At 44.9% G+C, this 24,306-nt stretch overlaps 1 protein-coding gene across 2 annotated transcripts in view; it reads left to right on the top strand.

The window, feature by feature from the left end:
* The window catches only part of LOC126293732 (calexcitin-2-like), a 708,697-nt gene that overhangs the window by 306,211 nt on the left and 378,180 nt on the right, over positions 1 to 24,306 (top strand). The window contains exon 1 of one of the 2 annotated variants that reach the window (XM_049987063.1): positions 5,389 to 5,514. The exons of the other annotated variant lie outside the window; for it this stretch is intronic. The gene's annotated coding sequence lies outside the window, so the exon portion shown is untranslated. Of the gene's footprint in view, positions 1 to 5,388; positions 5,515 to 24,306 lie in introns of those variants that run through there. 2 annotated transcript variants of the gene reach the window in all.

Here is a 24,306-nt window from a genome sequence, read left to right as displayed (position 1 = left end):
CCGCTCGGCCACAACGGGCGGCACTAAGTTCCCAAAGCATCCCTGAACACCTACGTGTTGTTCGAACCTACCAGTAACAAATCTAGCTGCCGTCCATTAGACCAACTAGAAATTTTGTCCAAGTCCTCTTGTATCTTCCTGCAATCACTCACAGCGCCGTCAGCGAACAATCGCACATTGCTGTGCACCCTTTGCCGCAAATCATTTATGCATGCAGTGAACAGCAGCAGTCCCATGACACACCTGACGACGGCCTCGTCTCTGATGAACACACGACGCCGACGACGACGTGCTGCGTTTCGTTACTTAAGAAGCCTTCCAGTCACTCACACAGGTCTGGACTTACTCCATATGCTCGTATCTTTCTTAACAGCCGGCAGTTTCCAGGAATCTGGAAATATGGTCCAACCAACCCATTTTGCTCTTACTTCATCTCTGCTGACAACACAGTAATCCACATCTCCTCCTCTAGTGACATCTAGTGGCCAATACTGTTGTACATAGAGATGTCAGCACACGTCTGATCTGGTATGTACATATTATTGTCAAGAGGATCTCACACCATAACTTCTTTGCCTTGCAACAGTGTGTGGCGTCCCATACCTCTATTATGTGTGAAATTGTGGACGTTGCTAGTATGGCACATGTTATTTGACATGTAAATCACAAGTACCATAGTCAAATTCCATGCTCTAATACAAGTCATTGCGAACTTTGACAGCATGTTGGTTTAATACCTGTGACCCAAACGTAGTTCTGTGATGAAGTACATTTTAGCAGATGTTTGACGTTGTAGTGGCCTGTTTTGCGCCATCCTTTTTGTGTCTCTCTCCTGTTTGCAGTTTATCTCCCAGCGTAGCAGTAAATCTGATGATGGCCTATGTACAAGAAGAGTAGAGTTATATGTTCAATATGAAAATTAAAATAGATGTGATGTAGGCTTAACTCATTAATGAAGTATTAGTTTGCATGATATGGTCAACATTATGAGGCTGCAAATAAAACATCTGCATAAAACGTTTTGCAGGGCCTGAGATGGATACCTGTGGTAACGCTTGGAAATAACTAGTGGAGCATTCCTTGACGACTGAACACTACAACAGTAGTTTAATTTAGTTTAACGTTGTTAAATTACAAGTTTTAATCTGTTTAGGAGAAACAGAAATGGCTGTTATCAGCAAGTGTGTAGCTCTATACACTAACGAACCTTAGTGTCTGTAGCACGTAGGGCAGCTACAGAGAAGGAAGCACTTTCAGTATGCAAAGTACATTATCAATTACGATCTTATTATTAAGGCTACGATCGTGTAACTAGGGGCCATATCATTTGATTATGAAGGTGTGTACAGTCTTCATGTAGTAATCTGCTTGTTGCCATATAATAATTTACTTATTTGCTACAGGCATTTCGAGAACAGTGTTACCACTGACGAACAGGCAGCTGGATGCTTGCCACAAATCAGTAGTAGAGAGTGCCCTGTTATGAGATACCGCTTTTAAATTAAAGATTACCAGTAAACTATGGATAATTTGCTGTACTATTGCTAGGAAATATATAAATACTACCCTTGTAGAAATCTTTCGAATATTTTCGCATTTTGTAATAGCAGGAGAAATATAATTTTTACCCCTGGAAAGTAGGAAGTAGGGTTCCTAATTTTGGATATTCGGGTTTCATAATTATGGGCTATTAAGAAACATTAATATTTAATGAATTAATAATTCAGCCTCTATTTGCACCAAATGTTTATTTATGAAAATGAAGACTGCCGCACAGCTGTCAGTTACTCTGCAGACGTTTCAGCCATAAGGAGGAAAATGTTCAGTCTTTGTCCTTTTTGATACGGAAGCTACTTTTAAAATCTTTCTAAGTATTATCGTCAACGCCTGCGCAAAACTCATGACAGCATTGCCTAAAATATGGGCTCTTTATCCTACACACAGCGATTCACAAAAATGTTTGTTCCTATCACATTAAAAAAATGTGTGGGCAGCACTTTCAACTCTCAATTACAAAATATCCACACATTCTAAAGTATAGCTGATAGGAGATACATCAAGTGAGTGAGAACGATGTCCACATTACAGTGTACCAAATAATCATAAAACCATATAAACACTATAACAGCAACTTTTCTTATATTCGCATGGACCCATTTGATAGCTGGATAACATCCTAGTAGTGAGCGGTTCAGACTACCGCACATAAATTCTGATCACTGTAGTCAGATAGAACTATTTAAACAAAATTAATTTATGGGTTAAAAGCTGTAAAGAATTAAAAAATCGTTATCATATGCTAGAAATTTAAGCGATAAAAGAACTCTTATGGTAACTTTGAGATGCAAGTTGAACAAAATATGAAACCCATGTAAAATACGCTAGGAACTAACAGGGAAATTGTAGCACAATAGCACAAGGTGTGCCAACAGTTCTCGAAAGGCAAGCTCTAAACGACGTTAAAAAGTTGAGTTGTTTCCATTGTGAGCCTCTATCGCATTTGTTGCGCTGTTGTCAAGCAGGGCCGTATGAACGTAGCAAATGTTGCTCTCGTGGACTGGTATTGCGACAATTCATGTGCTCTGTAATGTGTGCACAGTTCATATTCGCTTGATATTTAGATTTAGGCTTGAGTGGTTATTTTGTACTTCAGACTGGACCATACCACTAGCATAGTCTTCATATGTTGTATAGAACAAACGTTTACTATAATGAGCCACTGATTTGTGGTATGCTTCTAGCTGCTTGAGGATCAGCAGTAATACTTAAAATTCCAATCACCATAAATAAAAAATTATTTATTTGATAAATGTAAGCAGAAACGACTACTCTTAATGTAGGAACTAAGTTTCATCGTATTCAGCAAGGATCTATGAGGCACTGTTTTGTTGTATGGTTCCAGCTGCCTGTGGATGAGCAGAAACATGCAAAATTGTAAGAAATAAGAATTAAATTGTTTAACAGTCGCAGTGGAAACAACTATGCTTAATATGAGAACAAAGTTTCCTCAGACCCAGGAAGGAGGCATGAGGTACCGACCAACAGTACTCTAAGCTGCCTATGAACAGTGATACAGCAAATTGCGATCACAATAAATAAAAAGTAAATAACTTAACAGCCATAAGCAGAAACAAACTCACACAGATGGGCTAGTCAAAGGTGACATAAGAATTTCATGTTTACCTTTTCTTACTACTTAGCCTTGCTGGCGGCTGATGAGGTGACAGCAATCAAACAGGTTGAAACCCTCAAAGAATATCCAGAGAAAGTTGCTCTGCAAATATCCTTCCTAGAGGCTGTGTTCATCGCCACAAAAACTGACACTCAAAACTTGATTACAAGGCATAGTTGCATCAACAGTCCCGTATTTTAAAACTTACGTGAAGTACTTGAACCTACGAGACTAGAGGAAAAAGCACAAAACATTCGCCTCCGAAAACTAAACATAGCCTGTGGAAGAACCTACAACGGATACAATAAAAAATGCTGGTCCAAACATACTAAAATTAGGGACTGTAATACGGTATTAAAACCTGAAGCCCTGTACACCAGTGAAACCCTGACAGTCTACGGAAAAGGTGACCTAAAAAACTTATTAAAGGAAGAAAATAAAATCTTCACAAAGATACTACGGGCAAAGAAAGCAGGAGAGGGCTATAATCTCGTCAAACAACTAAGAAATTCTCCAACCTTGCAGCAGGCATTAGAAAAAGGCGATTAAAATTTTATGGGCACGTCTCTAGGCTTCCGGAAACAAGACTTACGCACAAAACCCTTATATACGGGGTGATCAAAAAGTCAGTATAAAATTAAAAACTGAATAAATCACGGGATAATGTAGATATAGAGGTACACATTGACATACATGATGGAATGACATGGGATTTTATTAGAACCAAAAAAATACAAAAGGTAAAAAAATGTGCGACACTTGGCGCTTCATCTGATCAGAATAGCAATAATTAGCATAACAGAGTAAGAAAAAGCAAAGATGATGTTCTTTACAGGAAATGCTCAATATGCCCACCATCATTCCTCAGCAATAGCTGTAGTCGAGGAATAATGTTGTGAACAGCACTGTAGAGCATGTCCGGAGTTATGGTGAGGCATTGGCGTCGGATGTTGTCTTTCAGCATCGCTAGAGATGTCGGTCGATCACGACACACTTTCGACTTCAAGTAACCCCAAGCCAATAACGGAGTGTGAAATGAGCTTAGTCGGTCCACAACACGTTACTCAACCAATCGTCATCTTCCGCCATCTTTTGAAACGCCCACACCGCAAATGCCCTCCGCTTCACTAAATCGCCAGGTAACAGTTGATGATGCCGATGTTTTTTGTACGGATAGCATCGGAGGGTACGCCTCAGTACCAACCAAACAGTAGTGTGTGGAATGCCGGTGCGACGTGCGACTGCACGAGCGCTGACTTCCCCGTGCACAGCCGAACCCGCTACAGTCTCCATTTCTTCCTGAACTGTCTCAGCAGCATTACGCCCTGTGCCTCTTGGCCACTACGGGGTCTATCGTCTAATCATTCTAGCCACAGCTGCATTTGTCAACGTACCTTTACCCGTTCGAGCCCCCTTCCTACGGCGATAGGATCGTAACGCTGAAGTAGCACATTCCCCATTCTGATAATACAGCTTCACTAAAAGCGCCTTTTCAGGTAACGTCAACATACTGCGACTGCTGGCGCATCTGATACTCTCTCTCATTACAGCTCCTTTTATACACGATTGTCATGCGCAGTCACTGACGTTTTGCTGTCCAGCGCCCCATCTGTCGGACAATTTGTGAACTTTTTTTTTTCTAATAAAACCCCATGTCATTCCAAGAATATGTGTCAGTTTTTACCTCTCTATCTACATTATTCCGTGGTTTATTAGGTTTTCACACTGACTTTTTCATCACCCGGTACAGAGGAGTTAAAACTATACCCTGGATAGAAGACGTCAAAAGGGACCTACAAACAGCTCAGACAAATTATACAGATAATTTGGACAGAAAGGTATTTAAGAAGAAAGTTGGCATATGGGATGTCAAGTCAGATAATAATAATAAATAATAATAATAAATAAATGCGTTATTTGACGTAGGTTGGCAGAAACAGTTTGGCGTGACCCAGGATGGATCCCTGAGGTGCGGCCAGCAGAAGTGGGCCACGGAGCCCCTCACGAATAGGACCGACCCACGGGCCCGTGCCAGCGGCCGCGTATAAATCGCGGGCCACCGAGGCGCCAATCGAAGCCCGAGGAAACACTGTGTGGCCGGCGCGCTCCTTTTATTTCTGCGCACACAATGGCCGCGATGCCGCCGCCAGATAATGGGAAGAGCGGCCGCTAATAGCTGACAGCTCGGCGGGTTCCTCTGGTGGCCGCGCCTCGCAGAACACAGTAGTCGGACAACCCGGGGGCCGCGCCTGCCGCGTCTGCTGCTGTGGCCCGGTGTGCGGCGGGGGGTGCTTCTAGCGCAGCTGCCGGCTCTGTCCTCTCTCGTTCTTAACCGGGAACAGGTAGGTGAGCTCGTGCACCGTATCTCGGCTCGGAGCAAGCCTTCGATACAGTTCAGTCGATTTGACTTTGAGCTCTCGTGAAGAAGACTGAATAAATTGTAGTCTCCGAATCCACTCGTCAGCGCTGAGAAATGACGTCCTACTTAAGGCAGAGACGCTACGTATAGGCAATCTATGAAAGCAACGGATCGTACTTGTAGACAAACGAATGTAGCATAAGATAAAATTACAATCACATTCATGCAGTTATTTACTTAGTCACGAATTACATCGAAACGAAGATAACGAAAATAGTTAAGAACAAGAATTAAAAACAAATTTTCATGTCCGGTAAAAACTAGTGCGTGTGTGTGTGTGTGTGTGTGTGTGTGTGTGTCTGTGTGAGAGAGAGAGAGAGAGAGAGAGAGAGAGAGAGAGAAATCTTATGGGACTTAACTGCTGAAGTCATCAGTCCCTAAGCTTACACACTACTTAACCTAAATTATCCTAAGGACAAACACACACACACACCCATGCCCGAGGGAGGACTCGAACCTCCGCCGGGACCAGCCGCACAGTCCATGACTGCAGTGCCTAAGACCGCTAGGCTAATCCCGCGCGGCGGTAAAAAATATTCTCGTAATTTATGAGTCTAGAAAAGCACACAGAACCTTTAAATTGCATTACAGTAAAGCACATGGTCAGGTCATACTGTTATAAAATAGCGTTAATTTTATATTAATTATTGAATCTAACATGACAAGCGCAGGGAAGTGGGTGGGGGGGGGGGGCGGGGGTTGGACTGGGAGAAACTAAAATGTATCAGAAAAACGAAAAAAGTAAATGAATGACAACAAATATGAAACAGTAGCATAAAATGTGGAGAAACCGAAGCACTAAATTCTAAAAGAAAACCAGTTAATCACGAATGAATATCTACAAAAAAATAAAAGAGTATTGGAATCGATAACTAGAGTTAACCTATGTAGGTAAACTCCAGTTGCAGATTCCAATCGCTCCATGATTCATACATTGATCATTTTTGCAATTGTATGCACTGCAACGTAATACTATTACTACATTTATAAATGCATTCTAATACTACTGCTGGGAATAACAAAAACTGGAATCGGCTAGAGGTCAATTCTAGTTACCGATTCCAATATTAGTAACTTTTTTGCAGTAGTTCAGAGAGCAATTACAAATGCAGAAGTCATATTACCCTACATTTTAGTGCACAGACGTGCTAAAACAACGATCTACTGAATGAATCACCGAATGCCTGCAATAGATAACTAGAATTGACCTAGGAGGTCAGTCCTAGTTGTCGATCCGAACTTTTCGATGATTTACAATTGTGGACAGTTTTGCAGCAAATCTGTGAACCACGTTTTTGTAGGATTTCTAGATTTCTTATTTATCTCAGAACTTCTACAGAAAAGTAAGAAATATTGTAGTTACAGCTTCCAAATTTTTCCTTTTTTCGTACTAATGAACATTGTAATACCACATATAGAAATCCTGTAACACTTTAGAGCACACAGTTGTTGTTAAAACAATCTGAATAACGAACCATGGAATGGTTGGATTCGGTTACTAGAATTAACCTATATACGTCAGTTCCAATTACCCATTCCAGTATTTGTCAGACCCTAGTTTTTTGTCAATTTTCGTTACTTGTGTACTCGCCCCGTTAGATTTAACAATCGGTATTAAAAGTTAACTCTGATTCATTATATTATGACTTCGCCATGCGATATACGCCTCTGAATTTAAAGGTTCTCTGTGCTTCTCTTACTCGCATAAATTACTATGCGGTGATAATTTATTTCAGACATGTAGACTTCTCTTTTTCTGTTCTTATTTGTTTTCGTTACCTTAAATTTTTGTCGGTGTAATTTGTGGCTGAGTAATTAATCACGTGAACTCGGTTCGTAATTTTATCGAATGCTACATTCGTTTGTTTACGAAGATGAGGAGTCGCTTTCAGAGACTGTCTCTATGTAGCGTCCCTGCCATAGGTACGACGTCATTGCTCAAAGCCGACGAGTGGAATCAGACACCATAATTGACCCGAAAACTGTTATTAACTCGAACGAAAGGAGGCTATAAGCTATTCAGCTGAGACGACAGGAGGGATTAAAATAGGAGAGGGTTTAGACAATGCTGCTCTGTTTCACCTCCTGTATCTAATGTCTATGTAGACGATTTAGTTAGGAAATGTTTCTAACAAAAATTTGGTGTGACAGAAGGAGGAAGGGTGGTAAAATGTGTAAGATTTGCTGCCAAGTCACATTACTGACTGAAAGCGAACATAATGTCAAATAAAGTCGGAAAGACTGTAATTATGTAATAGGCGTATTTAAACTGTTTTAGCATGTAATTATCTGAACTGTTTCTTATTTAAATTGTTTTGTTAATTAAATTGCATTGTGTATTATTGAGAAAGAGCGGGAAACCGCGCATGGATACATTTTGAGAAAGAGCGGGAAACAGCGCGCAGTAATACATCTGTAATGGTAGCAGGGATTGTCTGCACCAAAAACCATTGTTGGCGGCGAGACCGCACTTTTGTAGCATTGAGCGTTGGAAGCGAGCAGTTGCGAGTAAGATGTGAGACGAGGCAGTCGTAGCTAGCGAGACATGAGAGGAGGTCGCTGTAAGCGAGGTATGAATTAACACTTTGAAAGAAGCGGTGTGCTCGCCAGCCACTCGCTATATGTAGCGCAATGCTAGTTTTTAAGAATTTTTGTAAAGAACTATGCCCCTTGTAATTGTTTGTCAAGATCGTTCTCAGAATATAGTTAACTTCTACCAGATTAAATGCATTAAGAATTTTCTATCCCAAAATCATTCACGTAAATGCTTTACGGAATTTATTGTTATCTTAAAAGAAAAGTCTAAACTGAGCTTCAGCTTTTATCAAATCTAAATTAACTTCAACTTAAAGAATTCCAGTCACAAAGTATTATGAAACTCCACCAGCAGCTTATAATTATGTTAAAGAGAAGTAAGTATATTCATTCCACAGTTTGCTGTAGCAGTCAGATGGCGATCCAGTATAAATAATTAAAGGTAAGAATCAGTCTTAATAATTTCAGGTAACGACTGAGGGCCACGGCGACAACACATTTTATGTTTCGTCGTAATAATCAGCAGGTAGTCTTGACAGAGCAGCAGTTAAAAGATTTTAAGAGACGCAGCGTTCAGTCAGCAAGCAAACGTTCATCCAATATTAGACGGGAAGGTTTCAAGACTGACGAAATATATACTAGGGAGTGCTGAAGTATAATACATCCAAAATGTTTGTGTCAAAATTGTTTAAACTCGTTAAATAGAACAAATTTCATTAATATTCTACACCATTATTGTTCGCATCTACGTATTTATTTCTCAAAGTCCGCTTCGTTAGCTGAGTGCTCCAAACAGCTGACTGCCATGCAGTGGGCCTAGGTTCAATTCCCAGCGTGGTCAGAAATTTTCTCCTTTCGATCACAGCAAGTCGTGTTGTGCCATTTCGTCTAGATTGACATGCAAGTCGCCGGATGTGGCGTCGACTGAACGGGGCGCAGTTCGGCGGCCGAACTTCTCCGGGTGGGGACTGCAGGCCATCAGTGCGAAACAATGGGATCGAACCGTCGGTCGATCGTCCGCTCAGAGCTGGATCATGGGAGCTTCGTACTCTCCTCTGCACGGCCGTCCATCTTACGCCGCCTCAACTCTGTACAACGTCGGGGGTTACGTCTTGCGGTCGGAGCGTTCTCTACTAGTCCCGTCGAGCGTCTCCATGCCGAAGCCGGTGACTTGCCACTGACCCACGGCCCGATATACTGCTCTGTCAGGATGCCTGTCGGCTATTATCGGTGCCCGGCCAGCCGCCTTATCGTTCCTTTTTTGGCGACTCTCTCGACCGCCAATACGGGTTGTATGTCTCTGCCCTGTTACCCCCTGGAGTTCTCTTTCGTCGCCTCCTTTAGCACCTTGATTTTCCACTCCCTGCAACCTTTAGAGTGGGCGAGAGCCAAACGCCACCTTCGCTCCAGGCTCAGGTTCGCCTTTACCTTGACCTCAGCTCGCTCCCAAAGGAGGTTACCCCAGCGTCGGTATACCGCTCGCGTTTTGTCAAGCTTCTTTCGAAGTTCATTAATACGATCTTCATTTATACAGATGGCTGTAAGACCGATGACGGTGTCGAGGGTTCTTTTATTGTCGGAACACACAGTTTCATGTACCGGCTCCGTGGCTATTGTTCGGTCTTCACAGCTGAGCTACTTGCCCTCTACCAGGCTGTTCTTTAGATCCGCCGCCTCCGAAATTCTGCTTATGCCATCTGCTCTGATTCCCTGATCGCCATCCAGAGCCTCAGTGATCCGTATCCGGTTCACCACTTCGTGCACCGGATCCAACGCTCTCTTCAGCAGCTGGTGGATTACGGTTCTCGGTTTACCTTTATGTGGGTTCCTGGCCATGTCGGTATCCCTGGGAACGAAGCTGCAGATGCCGCGGCTGAGTCTGCGGTCCTCCAGCCTCGGACAGCTTCTTGTCGTGTCCCTTCATCTGATTGTAGCAGGGTCATTTGTCAGCGCATTTTATCACTGTGGCGTGCCGAATGGTCTACACTTACTGAAAACGAGCTTCGGGCCTCGAAACCTCTCCCCACGGCTCGGACGACCTCTTCACGCCCTTCTCGGCGGGAGGAGGTCGTTTCGGCCCGGCTACGGATTGCACACTGCCGGTTCAGCCACCGCCATCTGCTGACGGCTGCGTCGGCGCCGTTCTGCCCGTGTGGGCAATTGCTGACGCTACGCCACATTTTAACGTCCTGTCCGAAGTTTAATACACTGCCCATTGATCTCGGCCTGCCACGTACTCTGGATGACATTTTAGCGGATGACCCAGGAGCAGCTGCTCGCGTTCTTCGTTGTATCCACTTGATAAACCCGTCTAAGGACATTTGATTATGCTGTTTTCTTTTAATCCCGTGCCTTTTATAGTGTTGTCCCTTTTAGTTGCTGTTTTAACCTCGTGCCTCGCAGTGCATTCGTAACTTAGTCTGGGCGCTAATGACCACTGTAATTGTGTGGCCTAAAAACATTAGTCAGGAAGAATCAATACTCTAAGAAGTCGGATACGGAAGTTCTAAGGACTGACGAGATACGTTTGAAGTTCTCTAACGCTATAGATACAGCAATAAGGAATAGCGCAGAAGAAACACAGTTGAAGAGGAATGGACGTCTCTAAAAAGGGCCATCACAGAAGTTGGGAAGAAAAACATAGGTAAAAAGAAGGTAGCTCCGAAGAAACCATGGGTAACAGAAGAAATACTTGAGTTGAATGATGAAAGGAGGAAGTACAAACATGTTCCGGGAAAATCAGGAATACTGAAATACAAGTCGCTGAGGAATGATATAAATAGGAAGTGCAGGGAAGCTAAGACGAAATGGCTGCGGGGCAAAATGTGAAGACATCGAAAAAGATGTGATTGTCGGAAGGACAGACTCAGCATACAGGAAAGTCAAAACAACCTTTGGTGACATTAAAAGCAACGGTGGTAACATTAAGAGTGCAACGGGAATTCCACTGTTAAATGCAGAGGAGAGAGCAGATAGGTGGAAAGAATACATTGAAAGCCTCTATGAGAATGAAGATTTGTCTGATGTGATAGACGGATAAACAGGAGTCAATTTAGAAGAGATAGGGGATCCAGTATTACAATCGGAATTTAAAAGAGCTTTGAAGGACTTACGGTCAAATAAGGCAGAAGGGATAGATAACATTCCATCTGAATTTCTAAAATCATTAGGGGAAGTGGGAACAAAACGAGTATTCACGTTGGTGTGTAGAATATATGAGTCTGGCGACATACCATCTGACTTTCGGAAAAGCATCATCCACACAATTCCGAAGACGGCAAGAGCTGACAAGTGCGAGAATTATAACACAATCAGCTTAACAGCTCATGCATCGAAGCTGCTTACAAGAATAATATATAGAAGACTGGAAAAGGAAATTGAGAATGCGCTAGGTGACGATCAGTTTGGCTTTAGGAAAAGCAAAGGCACGAGAGAGGCAATTCTGACGCTACGGCTAATAATGGAAGCAAGGCTAAAGAAAAATCAAGACACGTTCATAGGATTTCTCGACCTGGAAAAAGCGTTCGACAATATAAAATGGTGTAAGCTGTTCAAGATTCTGAAAGAAGTAGGGGTAAGCTATAGGGAGAGACGAGTCATATACAATATGTACAGCAACCAAGAGGGAATAATAAGAGTGGACGATCAAGAACGAAGTGCTCGTATTAAGAAGGGAGTAAGACAAGGCTGTAGCCTTTCGCCCCTACTCTTTAATCTGTACATCGAGGAAGCAATGATGGAAATAAAAGAAAGGTTCAGGAGTGGAATTAAAATACAAGGTGAAAGGATATCAATGATACGATTCGCTGATGACATTGCTATCCTGAGTGAAAGTGAAGAAGAATTAAATGATCTGCTGAACGGAATGGACAGTCTAGTGAGTACACAGTATGGTTTGAGAGTAAATCGGAGAAAGACGAAGGTAATGAGAAGTAATAGAAATGAGAACAGCGAGAAACTTAACATCAGGATTGATGTTCACGAAGTCAGTGAAGTTAAGGAATTCTGCTACCTAGCCAGTAAAATAACCAATGACGGACGGAGCAAGGAGGACATCATAAGCAGACTCGCTATGGCAAAAAAGGCATTTCTGACCAAGAGAAGTCTACTAATATCAAATACCGGTCTTAATTTGAGGAAGAAATTTCTGAGGATGTACGTTTGGAGTAGTGCAACATGGACTGTGGGAAAACCGTAACAGAAGAAAATCGGAGCATTTGAGATGTGGTGCTATAGACGTATCGTGAAAATTTGGTGGACTGATAAGGTAAGAAATGAGGAGGTTCTACGCAGAATCGGAGAGGAAATGAATATGTGGAAAACACTGATAAGGAGAAGGGACAGGATGATAGGACATCTGCTAAGACATGAGGGAATGACTTCCATGGTACTAGAGGGAGCTGTAGAGGGCAAAAACTGTAGAGGAAGACAGAGATTGGAATACGTCAAGCAAATAATTGAGGACGTAGGTTGAAAGTGCTACTCTGATGAAGAAGTTAGCACAGGAAAGGAATTCGTGGCGGGCCGCATCAAACCAGTCAGTAGAATGATGACAAAAAAAAAATGAACCACAAAAAAGTGCCAATCATTTCTTTTTTTATATATATATCGCAATATGGCCATCCGGACGACGAAGAAATTTGTAGCAATGAGAGGCTGCCTTGTTGATACCGTCACTGTGAAATGCCTGCCTTGTTCACAGAGCCATGACGTCACCTCTGGTCGCACCGCTTCATCACTGCCAAAGCGAAGTCCTCGGAAGTGACCTGCATCGATGCTCCCTGGTTTTTTGGGTCAAAACCATGCTCCCAGCTTTCACCACCTGTGACGATGCCGTCCCGCTCAAAACGCAAATGAAACGGTTGAGAGACGTCTGGTGGCCTCTGATTGACGTCAGGGGTGAGCATCCAGGGCAGCCACTGAGCTCGCAGTTTTCTGTGCCGCAGTTCTACAGTGGTGGCCCGTACACACTCCCGTGATACGTGGCACCTTGCCTGAGACCTGTGTCCGTGTTATCCGGCGTTTTTCTCCAATGTGTTAACCAACTCAGTTGCGATGGGTCTTGCTGGTTGATGTCCAGTCAGACCTGTGTCCCACACGATGAGGTTAGCACCACCCTCCCCTTCAATATGAGCACTTTACTGATGATCATCACTGAACACAGCTTTAACTCTCCTATGGATGTCGACCGGCCGCACCTTTTCTGCAGTCAGAAACTCGATTGCAGCACGCTGTTTGCTGAGCACCGTCACGGCTGCGTTACGCACCGCCGAGTCACGCACCAGAGTTCGGGGCCATCTGGTCGCAGAGGTCTGCGAGTTGCGTCAGCCGGCGGAAAAGCCGACCGCGTGATACGCGTCCTTGCAATACCTCAGATGGCATAAAGAATTCGTAGATGATCTGAGGATAGCAATTTAACTTGCCGAGACTAGATGTCTGTGTGTGTGTGAGAGAGAGAGACATGAGAGAGAGACAGAGAGAATATGTGTGTGGCTGCGTGTATGTGTTTGGTTGGTGTATAAGTTCGTACTGTTTTTGTTTTGCATATTGGACTCAGGCTCTTATGGGTTTATTTGTCGATTATCATTTTTTATTGAACTCTGTGTTGCTCTTTGAGTTACCATAGTAGTGTCTTTCTGTCATTTGTGAATAGTGAGTGAGGCTATTGCCACTTGAAAACAGTGCGCCCAGTGGAGAAATCTGTACGTTTGCGACGTATTCTGCTGTTTGAGAAACGTTTGCGCCGTGTTTGGGGATAACGCAACTGGGCAGAGCACGGCAGGGGAGTGGTTTTCTCGTTTCAAGGAGGATCGTTTCGACCCGTGCAGAGAGACTTTGGAGGTTTGATGGAGATCGTCGAAACGCATTAATCCACAAGGATCCATGTTAGTGCACGGTAGAACTGGCAAACCTGACGAACTGTCAACCAACATGCGACTTTTGCGTGCAACGGGGAAGGTTCAAAAGTCGGTTCCACGGGTACCGCATGCTCTAAACCAAAATTACAAAATGGCTCTGAGCACTATGGGAGTTAACTTCTGAGGTCATCAGTCTCCTAGATCTTAGAATTAGTTAAAACCTAACTAACCTAAGGACATCACACACATCCATGCCCGAGGCGGGATTCCAACCTGCGACCGTAGTGGTCGCGCGGTTCCACACTGTAGCGCCTAGAACCGCTCGGCCACCCCGGCCGGCGCCAGAATTACAGAAATCAGCCGGTGACCACAAATGCATCTGTGCTGTCATCAGTTGGCTCGTGAGCAACACCGAACAGTCCTATCCCGTATCATTACTGGTGACGAGAAATGGTGTCTTTATGCTGGCATATGGAAATAAATGGAATGGTTTGAGCCCAAACAAAGCACAACTCCACGTACAAAGACGTGCGCGCATCCACAGAAGATGAACGTTACGCATCTGGTGGAACGGGAGCGTGTGGTGTAGGCCCATTACGAATGGCATGCACCACTGCTGGCGTTCACTGTCAACCGCTGAGGCGACTCGCAGACGCAGCCCGGCAACGGCGATCAGGGAGACTGCGTGGCGTGGCGCAGGCGCAGCTGCAGGTTAGCGGCCGCCCCCGTTCTGCTAGGCCGACGATCAACACTGGGTTCGCAAGTCGTTCCGCACCCACCCTATTCACCTGACCGTGCGCCCTCATATCGTCGCCTTTTCCGCTCTCTATCGAACAACCTTCCACGAACTTCCTTTCTGGCTGAAAATGCGCAACGAACGTGACTCGACGAGTTCTTCGCATCAAAACGACGCGATTTCTACAGTCACGCAATCGAAAAGTTACTCCGGCGTTGGCAGATAGGTCTAAACAGTAAAAAAAATATATATTAATGACTAAATTCTGTGTTATATGTATCTGTTGTGCTAATTAAACTTAGAGAAAAAACGCAGCAACCGAAATGTTTATATGTTTTAGTCAGGAAAAGCTTCCAGCAAAAGTGTGGTGGAATAATATGATCAAGGACAGTAAATTGTGTAAGATATAGTGATGAGCGAAAATGAAGATGACGTTGGTTTGAATGGATTCAGAAAGATTGAGTAAAAACGTATGAGCGGTGTGCCGAAAAGTGACGCCTCCGAATATTTTATGTGAAAACTGTTTTAGGTTGATAGGCGTGCACTTCATTCCCATTCAATATCCACGCCATTCGTATTCTATTCTTTTTGTAGCGAAACTTATAATTGCAATTGAATGCCTATGTTTTTATGTTAATTGTTGTTGTTGTGGTCTTCAGTCCTGAGACTGGTTTGATGCAGCTCTCCATGCTACTCTATCCTGTGCAAGCTTCTTCATCTCCCAGTACCTCTTGTCTAAACTATTTATCGTCCATGTTTCACTTCCATGCATGGCTGCACTCCATACAAATATTTTCAGATACGACTTCCTGACACTTAAATCTATACACGACGTTAACAAATTTCTCTTCATCAGAAACGCTTTCCTTGCCATTGCCAGTCTACATTTTATATCCTCTCTACTTCGACAATCATCAGTTATTTTGCTGCCCAAATAGCAAAACTCCTTTAATACTTTAAGTGTATCATTTCCTTATCTAATTCCCTCAGCATCAGCCAACTTAATACGACTACATTCCATTATCCTCGCTTTGCTTCTGTTGATGTTCATCTTATATCCTCCTTTCAAGACAGTGTCCATTCCGTTCAACTGCTCTTCCAAGTCCTTTGCTGTCACACAGAATTACAGTGTCATCGGCGAACCTCATAGTTTTTATTTCTTCTCTTATGTCAATACCACGCTGAATAATGAGAGAGGATGGGTGTAGGATATTTTTCGTTATTTGTGCAGTTAACTCAGCAGCTTCGTTGCAGCCACGGTGGTTCCAGGTTTGCCGCCTCGGTCGTTGTTCCAGGGGGACCTCTCTGAACGGTACGTGGTGCCCAAGGTTGCCGCTGTTTCTGAGATTTCACTTCTCACTCTCTTCTTTGAGGCCGCATAGCCCGCCTGGGGACTCTGAACCCCGTGGTGGGCCGCCAGTGTTGGCCCCCTCACGACGCCCCCAGCTCTCCTCGGAATCGTCGGTCAGTGCCGCGCTGCCGCTGCTCGTGGCTCGAGCCGCCATGTCCAGCTCTCGTACCCTTAGCACGAGTGTCCTTTGTGAGCGCCAGCTCCGTCGGTTACAACATCATGACTTAGGAAATCGTTCGCTTAGAGGCCGCCCGCAGTCTTCGTTTCTGTTTTTGAGGTGTTTATCCCGTCAATCTAAGAATTTTGTTTGTGACGCTGTGTATGCGCCTTCTGTCCATTGGGCGCGAGAAGTCGGCTGTAGTTCACATTAGGGTGAAGACACCCATCTCAGCGTTACAGTTTCGCCTCCTACATTCATTCCCTGTAGTTTCTTTGGTGTCACACTGAAGCGCCAAAGAAGCCGCCACACGCGGTATACAGCGGCAACGCCAACGTAAGGCAACAAGTGTCTGCCGCGCGGGATTAGCCGAGCGGTCGTAGGCGCTGCAGTAATGGACTGTGCGGATGGTCCTGCGGGCATGGGTGTGTGTGTTTGTCCTTAGGATAATTTAGGTTAAGTAGGGACTGATGACCTTAGCATTTAAGTCCCATAATATTTCAACATTTTTTGAACAAGTGTCTGGCGCAGTTGTTAGATCGGTCGCAGCTGCCACAATCGCGGGTTTGTACGTGCTGTTATACAGGCTGAGTCACTAACTGCAGCTACTAGAATAAGTACGAGAGTACGGGAGGAGCTGAAACGTTTGTGGCACATTTGTTGCATGGGACGACGGGGGTCGTAATGGGACAGTGGGTTTTTGTTGCTAGGTGGGGTCGCGTCAGACATATGAAGGTCAACCTTTTTTTTGAAACTTATTTTCTCATAGTGGCTATCGAGACGAATCCAACAGTAGGGTCTTTGAAGGGCAACGAAGGTCAAAACGTTGGCATGATCGTCCATTTACAGAAGGTGTTCAAAGTGATGACCAGTTGTATCAATGCAGTGCTCCAATCTTCTTATCACGGATTCAGAGGTACTCGTTATGACATCGGCACTTATCGAAGCACATGCGCTCTCGCATATCTTCAGGTGTAGTTCGAACGTCTTTATAAACAGTGCCCTTTACGAATCCCCACAAGAAAAAATGCAGTGGCGTCAAGTCTGGCGAACGAGCCGGACACATCTTCTCCGCATCCAATCCAACGATTTGGGAATTGGCCGGCTGGAGTGGCCGTGCGGTTCTAGGCGCTACAGTCTGGAACCGAGCGACCGCTACGGTCGCAGGTTCTAATCCTGCCTCGGGCATGGATGTGTGTGACATCCTTAGGTTAGTTAGGTTTAATTAGTTCTAAGTTCTAGGCGACTGATGACCTCAGAAGTTAAGTCGGATAGTTCTCAGAGTCATCATTTTTTGGGAATTGTCTCTGCAACTCATTCCCAGCCGTCAGCAAAAAATGTGCCAGACACCCATTGTGTTGATGTCACATTCTGTTTCTTCTTTCTAATGGTATTTCTACCAATAACACATTTAATGTTTATTGCAGGAATGCGGTGTACTTCCTACCTTTAAGATTTCCTTCGGTGAAATAGGGGCCTATAATTCTCTCCTCCACAATCCCACACCATGCACTCACCGACCACGGTTTTTGGTGTGCAACGTGCCGCAGCTAACATGGGTTTTCAGATGCCCAGTAATGTATGTTAGGCAAATTAAAATTTCCATGGTACGTGAATGTAGCCCAGTTAGTAAATAAAATTAAATTAATAAATGTGTCATCCCTCTGAATCTGACGTTTAGACCATCGGCAGAATTCATTGCGACGTACCACTTAATTCTTGGTGGAGACTGATACGGTAAGGATGATATTTATGGCGATGCAGAGCACGAACAACAGACCGCTGCCTCATGCCAGATTCCATAGCGATTTGACGCGAATTAACACAAGGATCTCGAAGTGCACTGGCAAGAGCACCAGTTTCCCTTTCCTCGTTAGTAACTTTCCTTTGCGGGACATGTTTGCGCTGCGTTAAAGATCCTGCTGTTGTCAATCTGTGATACACATATTTAAATGTACGACGTGTAGCGTGAGTACGCTCAGGATTTCAGCGTGTAAGTCTCCCGCTCTCACTGAATTTAGTAGGCATTCTCCGTGAATGAGAAGCACGTCGACTCGTTCTTCGAAGGAGCACGTCATTCACATTGGCTCGACTCGACCATACTAGCCCTACCGCTCCTAACAGTGTCGTACTGCGAAAGCGTCGAATGGTGCTTACGTGTGAATGGCTCGTTGGGATATTTACTATTTGCACGAAAGATGAGAGAGAATTGTCAGCGCATGTTCTTCGATAACTGCCGAAGTGATAAGGAATACCACCCAATCCACGATAAGAACCATGAGCAATGGTCACCCCTTCTGTAAAAGGACGTTCATGCGACCTTTTTGAATTTCGTTGACCTTCGAAGACCTTACGGTTACACAACACTGGATTCGTTTCGATAACCGCTATGAGAACATAAGTACCAAACTACAGCATTCGCCGGCCTGGGTGACCGAGCGGTTCTAGGCGCTTCAGTCCCATGTTCGAATCCTGCCTCAGGCATGGATGTGTGTAATGTCCTTAGGTTAGTTAGGTTTAAGTAGTTCTAAGTTCTAGGCGACTGATGACCTTAGGGGTTAAGTCCCATAGTGCTCAGAGCCTATAGCATTCCATTCTAAAAAACTAAGTTTACCTTGGTATCACTGAAGTGGCCCCACTTAGCAACAAAAACCAACGTCGTATTACGGCCCCCGTTGTCCCATGTGACTTTTGTCCCACAAACTTTTCATCACGATCCATGGAACACAGCATCTCCGAGCCAGCCATGAAGTGGGCATTTTCCTGTGCTACCATTTCACGAGTGCGAGCTGGGTTTCACACGATCGGTGTTTTGGCGTTTCGTTCCCCTGTGCTGAGGAGAAAACACCGGAATAAAACTCTCTATGCCACTGATATTATTGTTATTACTGTCCAATTGCTGACACGCTCTGTCTGTGCAACTAAATAGAACATTGTTTGTTTTTATGTCGTACACCCCCACCTTTAGCGCTGGTCCCACCCTCTCTCCCAACACAACTTCCACCGTCTACCCCTCCCGGATGCTGAGCTTCGCCCTGACGTCTACCCCTCCTACCAGCTCTGACCCCACCTTCCTGCCTCCTCCTCAGGGCTCCCTCTCCTCGCCCTCCCTCCTCCTGAGCGGCTTCCCCCTCCTACTCTCCCTTCCTCTCTTGTGCCCCCTTTCACTGTGTCTGCACTCCCTCCTGCCCTGTCTTCCCTCTTCCTCTCCCGCCCTACGTGTCTCCTGCCTCCTCTCTTTATCCCGCCGCTTCCCCTGCTGCCCCTTGCTCTCTCCCCTCCTTTTGCATCCTCTCTGACCTCTCTCTCGACAGGTCCCACCTGGAAGTTTTATTCTTGGTGGTGTGTGCTCCAAGTGGGTTTTAAGTGTGTTGTTCTGGAGTGTTTTTAATACTGTGGCTGACTTTTAACCTGTGCATGTGCATTCAGTGTCTTCTCTGTGTTTTCAGAATCGCCAACTGTTTTTTTAACTTTCTGGTCACTTTTTTAACTGTCCTCTGTGAACGTCTCCACGTCAGTCTATTTTTACGACCATTTTCTCCCATTATTCTGTTTTAAGTTCCCCTTTTTTATCGCCTTATGTTTGTAACATTTTATTCTTATTTTAAGTTGTCATGTCACTCGGCTGAAGAGCGGCGGATATATATATCACACACGTTTCGCTTCCTTCCTTTCTACGAAGCATGTCGTATGGCGTCATAAGGTACCACGCCCAGAACTCGTCTCCACAGCACTGCTGCCAAAGTTATCTCTGTGCTGGTAACCACTGAGGTATTATACAGGGTGATTCAAAAAGAATACCACAACTTTAAAAATGTGTATTTAATGAAAGAAACATAATATAACCTTCTGTTATACATCATTACAAAGAGTATTTAAAAAGGTTTTTCTTTCACTCAAAAACAAGTTCAGAGATGTTCAATATGGCCCCCTCCAGACACTCGAGCAATATCAACCCAATACTCCAACTCGTTCCACACTCTCTGTAGCATATCAGGCGTAACAGTTTGGATAGCTGCTGTTATTTCTCGTTTCAAATCATCAATGGTTGCTGGGAGAGGTGGCCGAAACACCATATCCTTAACATACCCCCATAAGAAAAAATCGCAGGGGTAAGATCAGGGCTTCTTGGAGGCCAGTGATGAAGTGCTCTGTCACGGGCTGTCTGGCGGACGATCCATCGCCCCGGGTAGTTGACGTTCAGGTAGTTACGGACAGATAAGTGCCAATGTGGTGGCGCTCCATCCTGCTGAAATATGAATTGTTGTGCTTCTTGTTCGAGCTGAGGGAACAGCCAATTCTCTAACATCTCCAGATACTGTAGTCCAGTTACAGTAGCACCTTCGAAGAAAAAGGGACCAAAAACTTTATTGGCTGAAATGGCACAGAAAACGTTCACCTTAGGCGAGTCCCGTTCATACTGAGTTGTTTCCCGCGGATTCTCAGTGCCCCATATACAGACATTGTGACGGTTGACTTTCCCGTTAGTGTGGAAAGTTGCTTCATCACTAAACACAATCTTTGAAACGAAAGATTCATCTGTTTCCATTTGAGCAAGGATAAAATCACAGAAATCGATTCTTTTAATCTTATCAACTGCAGACAATGCTTGAACCAATTTCAGACGATAAGGTTTCATAACTAACCTTTTTCGTAGGACTCTCCATACAGTTGATTGTGGAATTTGCAGCTCTCTGCTAGCTCTGCGAGTCGATTTTCCTGGGCTGAGAATAAATGCTTGCTGGATGCGTGCTACATTTTCATCACTTGTTCTCGGCCGTCCAGAAGTTTTCCCTTTGCACAAACACCCATTCTCTGTAAACTGTTTATAGCAACGTTTAATACACCACCTATCAGGAGGTTGAACACCATACTTCGTTCGAAATGCACTCTTAACAACTGTCGTCCATTCACTTCTGCCGTACTCAATAACACAAAAAGTTTTCTGTTGAGCGGTCGCCATCTTAGCATCAACTGACGCTGACGCCTACTCAACAGCGCCTCAAGCGAACAAATGTACAACTAAATGAAACTTTATAGCTCCCTTAATTCGCCGACAGATAGTGCTTAGCTCTGCCTTTTGTCATTGCAGACTTTTAAATTCCTAAAGTTGTGGTATTATTTTTGAATCACCCTGTACACACATAGATACCGGGTGTATCTACTGCCAAATCTGCCGCGACACAGTGAAAGGAAATCGCAGGACATTTTTGCAGTTGGCTGCCCTGCTTTCTGTGTGTTTTCACAGCCGCATGGGGGTTCCGGCAGTTGGCTGCTCTGGCCTGCCGGTGCCGTGAGGTGATTGGCCGCGCCGCCAAAGCGTGGCCCGGCTGCCGCGCAGTGCGACGCGCCCACAGTGCAACCGGCCAGACCGCACGTCCCCCCCCCCCCCCCCCTTGTCGGTTCCCACAATGGCGGGTGTCCGGGTAATTACCGGACGTCAAAAGCTGGGCAGCTTTGTCAGCGATAAAACCGGCACAATTTTAGCGCCCATTGAATGTCAGTAGCAGAAATAAAAAATATTTTTAAAAACCAGAGCCAGAGTGAGCGTAAATACGCCGGCGATCCTTATTTTTCCCCAGGGCCTGGTGACCAGCGGTGACGTCACACACACACACACACACACACAGTGGTTCGTGTCCAGTCTGGTTGGTGCAGCTCTGTAGCAGAGCTGACCGGCCGGGCGCCCGTTTGCCTCAGCACTGCGCAGTCGGGAAGACGTGACGTAATGGCGAGCACGTCACCAGCAGCGATACCTCACGTGACCTGACGTCACAGTGTGGCGGAAGAGCGGGCGCTCGCTGCAACAGTGTCGATAAAGTGTCGTTTCTCCAAGAAATATCCACATATATAGCCATTATTCATTCATTTCACAGATACACTACTGGCTATTAAAATTGCACAACCACGAAGGACGTGCTACAGAAATTTAACCAAAAGGAAGAACATGCTGTGATATGCAAATTATTAGCTTTTGAGAGCATTCACACAAGGTTGGTGCAGGTGACGAACCCTACAACGTGCTGACCGATTTCTCATACACAAACGGCAGTTGACCGGCGTTGCCTGGTGAAACGTTGTTGTGATGCCTCGTGTAAGGAGGAGAGAAGCGTACCGTCATTTTCCGACTTTGATAAAGGTCGGATTGCAGCCTGCCGCGATTGCGGTTTATCGTATCGCGACATTGCTGCTCACGTTGGTCGAGGTCCAATGACTGTTAGCAGAATATGGAATCGGTGGGTTCAGGAGGGTAATACGGAACGCCATGCTGGATCCCAACGGCCTCGTATCACCAGCAGTCGAGATGACAGGTATCTTATCTGCACAGATGTAACGGATTGTGCAGCCATGTCTCGATCCCTGAGTCAACAGATGGGGACGTTTGCAAGACAACAACCATCTGCACGGACAGATCGATGACGTTTGGAGCAGCATGGACTATCAGCTCGGAGACCATGGCTGCGGTTACCCTAGACGCTGTATCACAGACAGGAGCGCCTGCGATGGTGTACTCAAAGACGAACCGGGGTGCACGAATGGCAAAACGTCATTTTTTCGGATGAATCCAGGTTCTGTTTACAGCATCATGATGGTCGCATCCGTGTTTGGCGACATCGCCGTAAACTCACATTGGAAGCGTGTATTCGTCTTCGCCATATTGGCGTATCATCCGGTGTTATGGTATGGGGTGCCATTGGTTACACGTCTCGGTCACCTCTTGTTCGCACTGACGGCACTTTGAAGAGTGGACGTTACATTTCAGATGTGTTACGACCAGTAGCTCTACCCTTCATTCGATCCCTGCGAAATCCTACATTTCAGCAGGATAACGCACGACTGCATGTTGCAGGTCCTGTACGGGCCTTTCTGGATACAGAAAATGTTCGACTGCTGCCCAGCCCAGCACATTCTCCAGATCTCTCACCAATTGAAAAACGTGTGGTCAATGGTGGCCGAGCAACTGGCTTGTCACAATACGACAGTCTCTACTCTTGATGAACTGTGGTATCGTATCGAAGCTCCAATGGAAGCTGTACCTGTACACGCCATGCAAGCTCTGTTTGACTCAATGCCCAAGCGTATGAGGTCCGTTCTTACGGCCAGAGGTGGTTGTTCTAGGTACCGATTTCTCAGGATCTATGCACCAAAATTCCGTGAAAATGAAGTCGCATGTTCTAGTATAATATATTTGTCCAATGAGTACCCTTTTATAATCTGCATTTTTTCTTGGCGTAGCAATTTTAATGGCCAGTAGTATATATCGAAACGGCAATACCGAGTGCAGATATTTGTATCCCCTGCTATATTCTTTTTGCAATTTTCGACAAATATTTGGATTTTGTTTTTTGAAACTGTAGTAGAGTATAACATATCTTTCATTGTTGCAAAGGAGTCTTATTACTTTGTCAGCTCCCATCGCGTGCAGTCTTTCCCTTCCATTGTATGAAGGAAGTGTAGGTGGCACATAGAAGAGTCAAATTGCAATGGGGGATGGCAGTGTGAATGGACTAACAAGATCTCCGACGTGAAAAAACAGCACACCAATTGTTTTAAAAAACAATTTTTAACGCGACTAGTGTGCTATTGTTCACCTCAGTATTCTTCAAAAACAGTTGTTGAAGATGATGAGCAAAACTCTAAATGTCGAGATGGACGCAGACGTTTGAGCAGAAACACTGACGGAATCGGCGCTCGGCGCTACCACCAGGAATTGGAACGTACAGTTTCACCAGGCAAATTTTGAGATTGCGAACAACTGCTAGGTCGCTGGCGTTGACAGAAACGGAAGAAGCCGGGGAACGGTCACGAGGTGTTCCGGACAAATCGGATGTGGGACGAACCGAACGACAGCCGGCCGCCTTCTACTGCGCCGCTCACACCCAGCTCCTGTCGTCGGGACTGTGGTTGCCGCCAGGAGTGACCGTCCGTCAGGGGTCAGCCGGCTGCTAGCGTGTTCATGTACGGATTGCTAATAATAAATGCATACTTAAATCTGCGGCTGCAAAACTGGCAGTCTACGTACAATGTGAAACCGATAAATTTTGGTCAGGTACCTCCATTTGTTTCGTTCGACATCG

Source organism: Schistocerca gregaria, chromosome 10, assembly GCF_023897955.1.
Source record: "Schistocerca gregaria isolate iqSchGreg1 chromosome 10, iqSchGreg1.2, whole genome shotgun sequence".
In the NCBI taxonomy this organism is placed as follows: Eukaryota; Metazoa; Arthropoda; class Insecta; order Orthoptera; family Acrididae; genus Schistocerca; species Schistocerca gregaria.
This window is presented reverse-complemented; position numbering and strand designations above follow the sequence as displayed.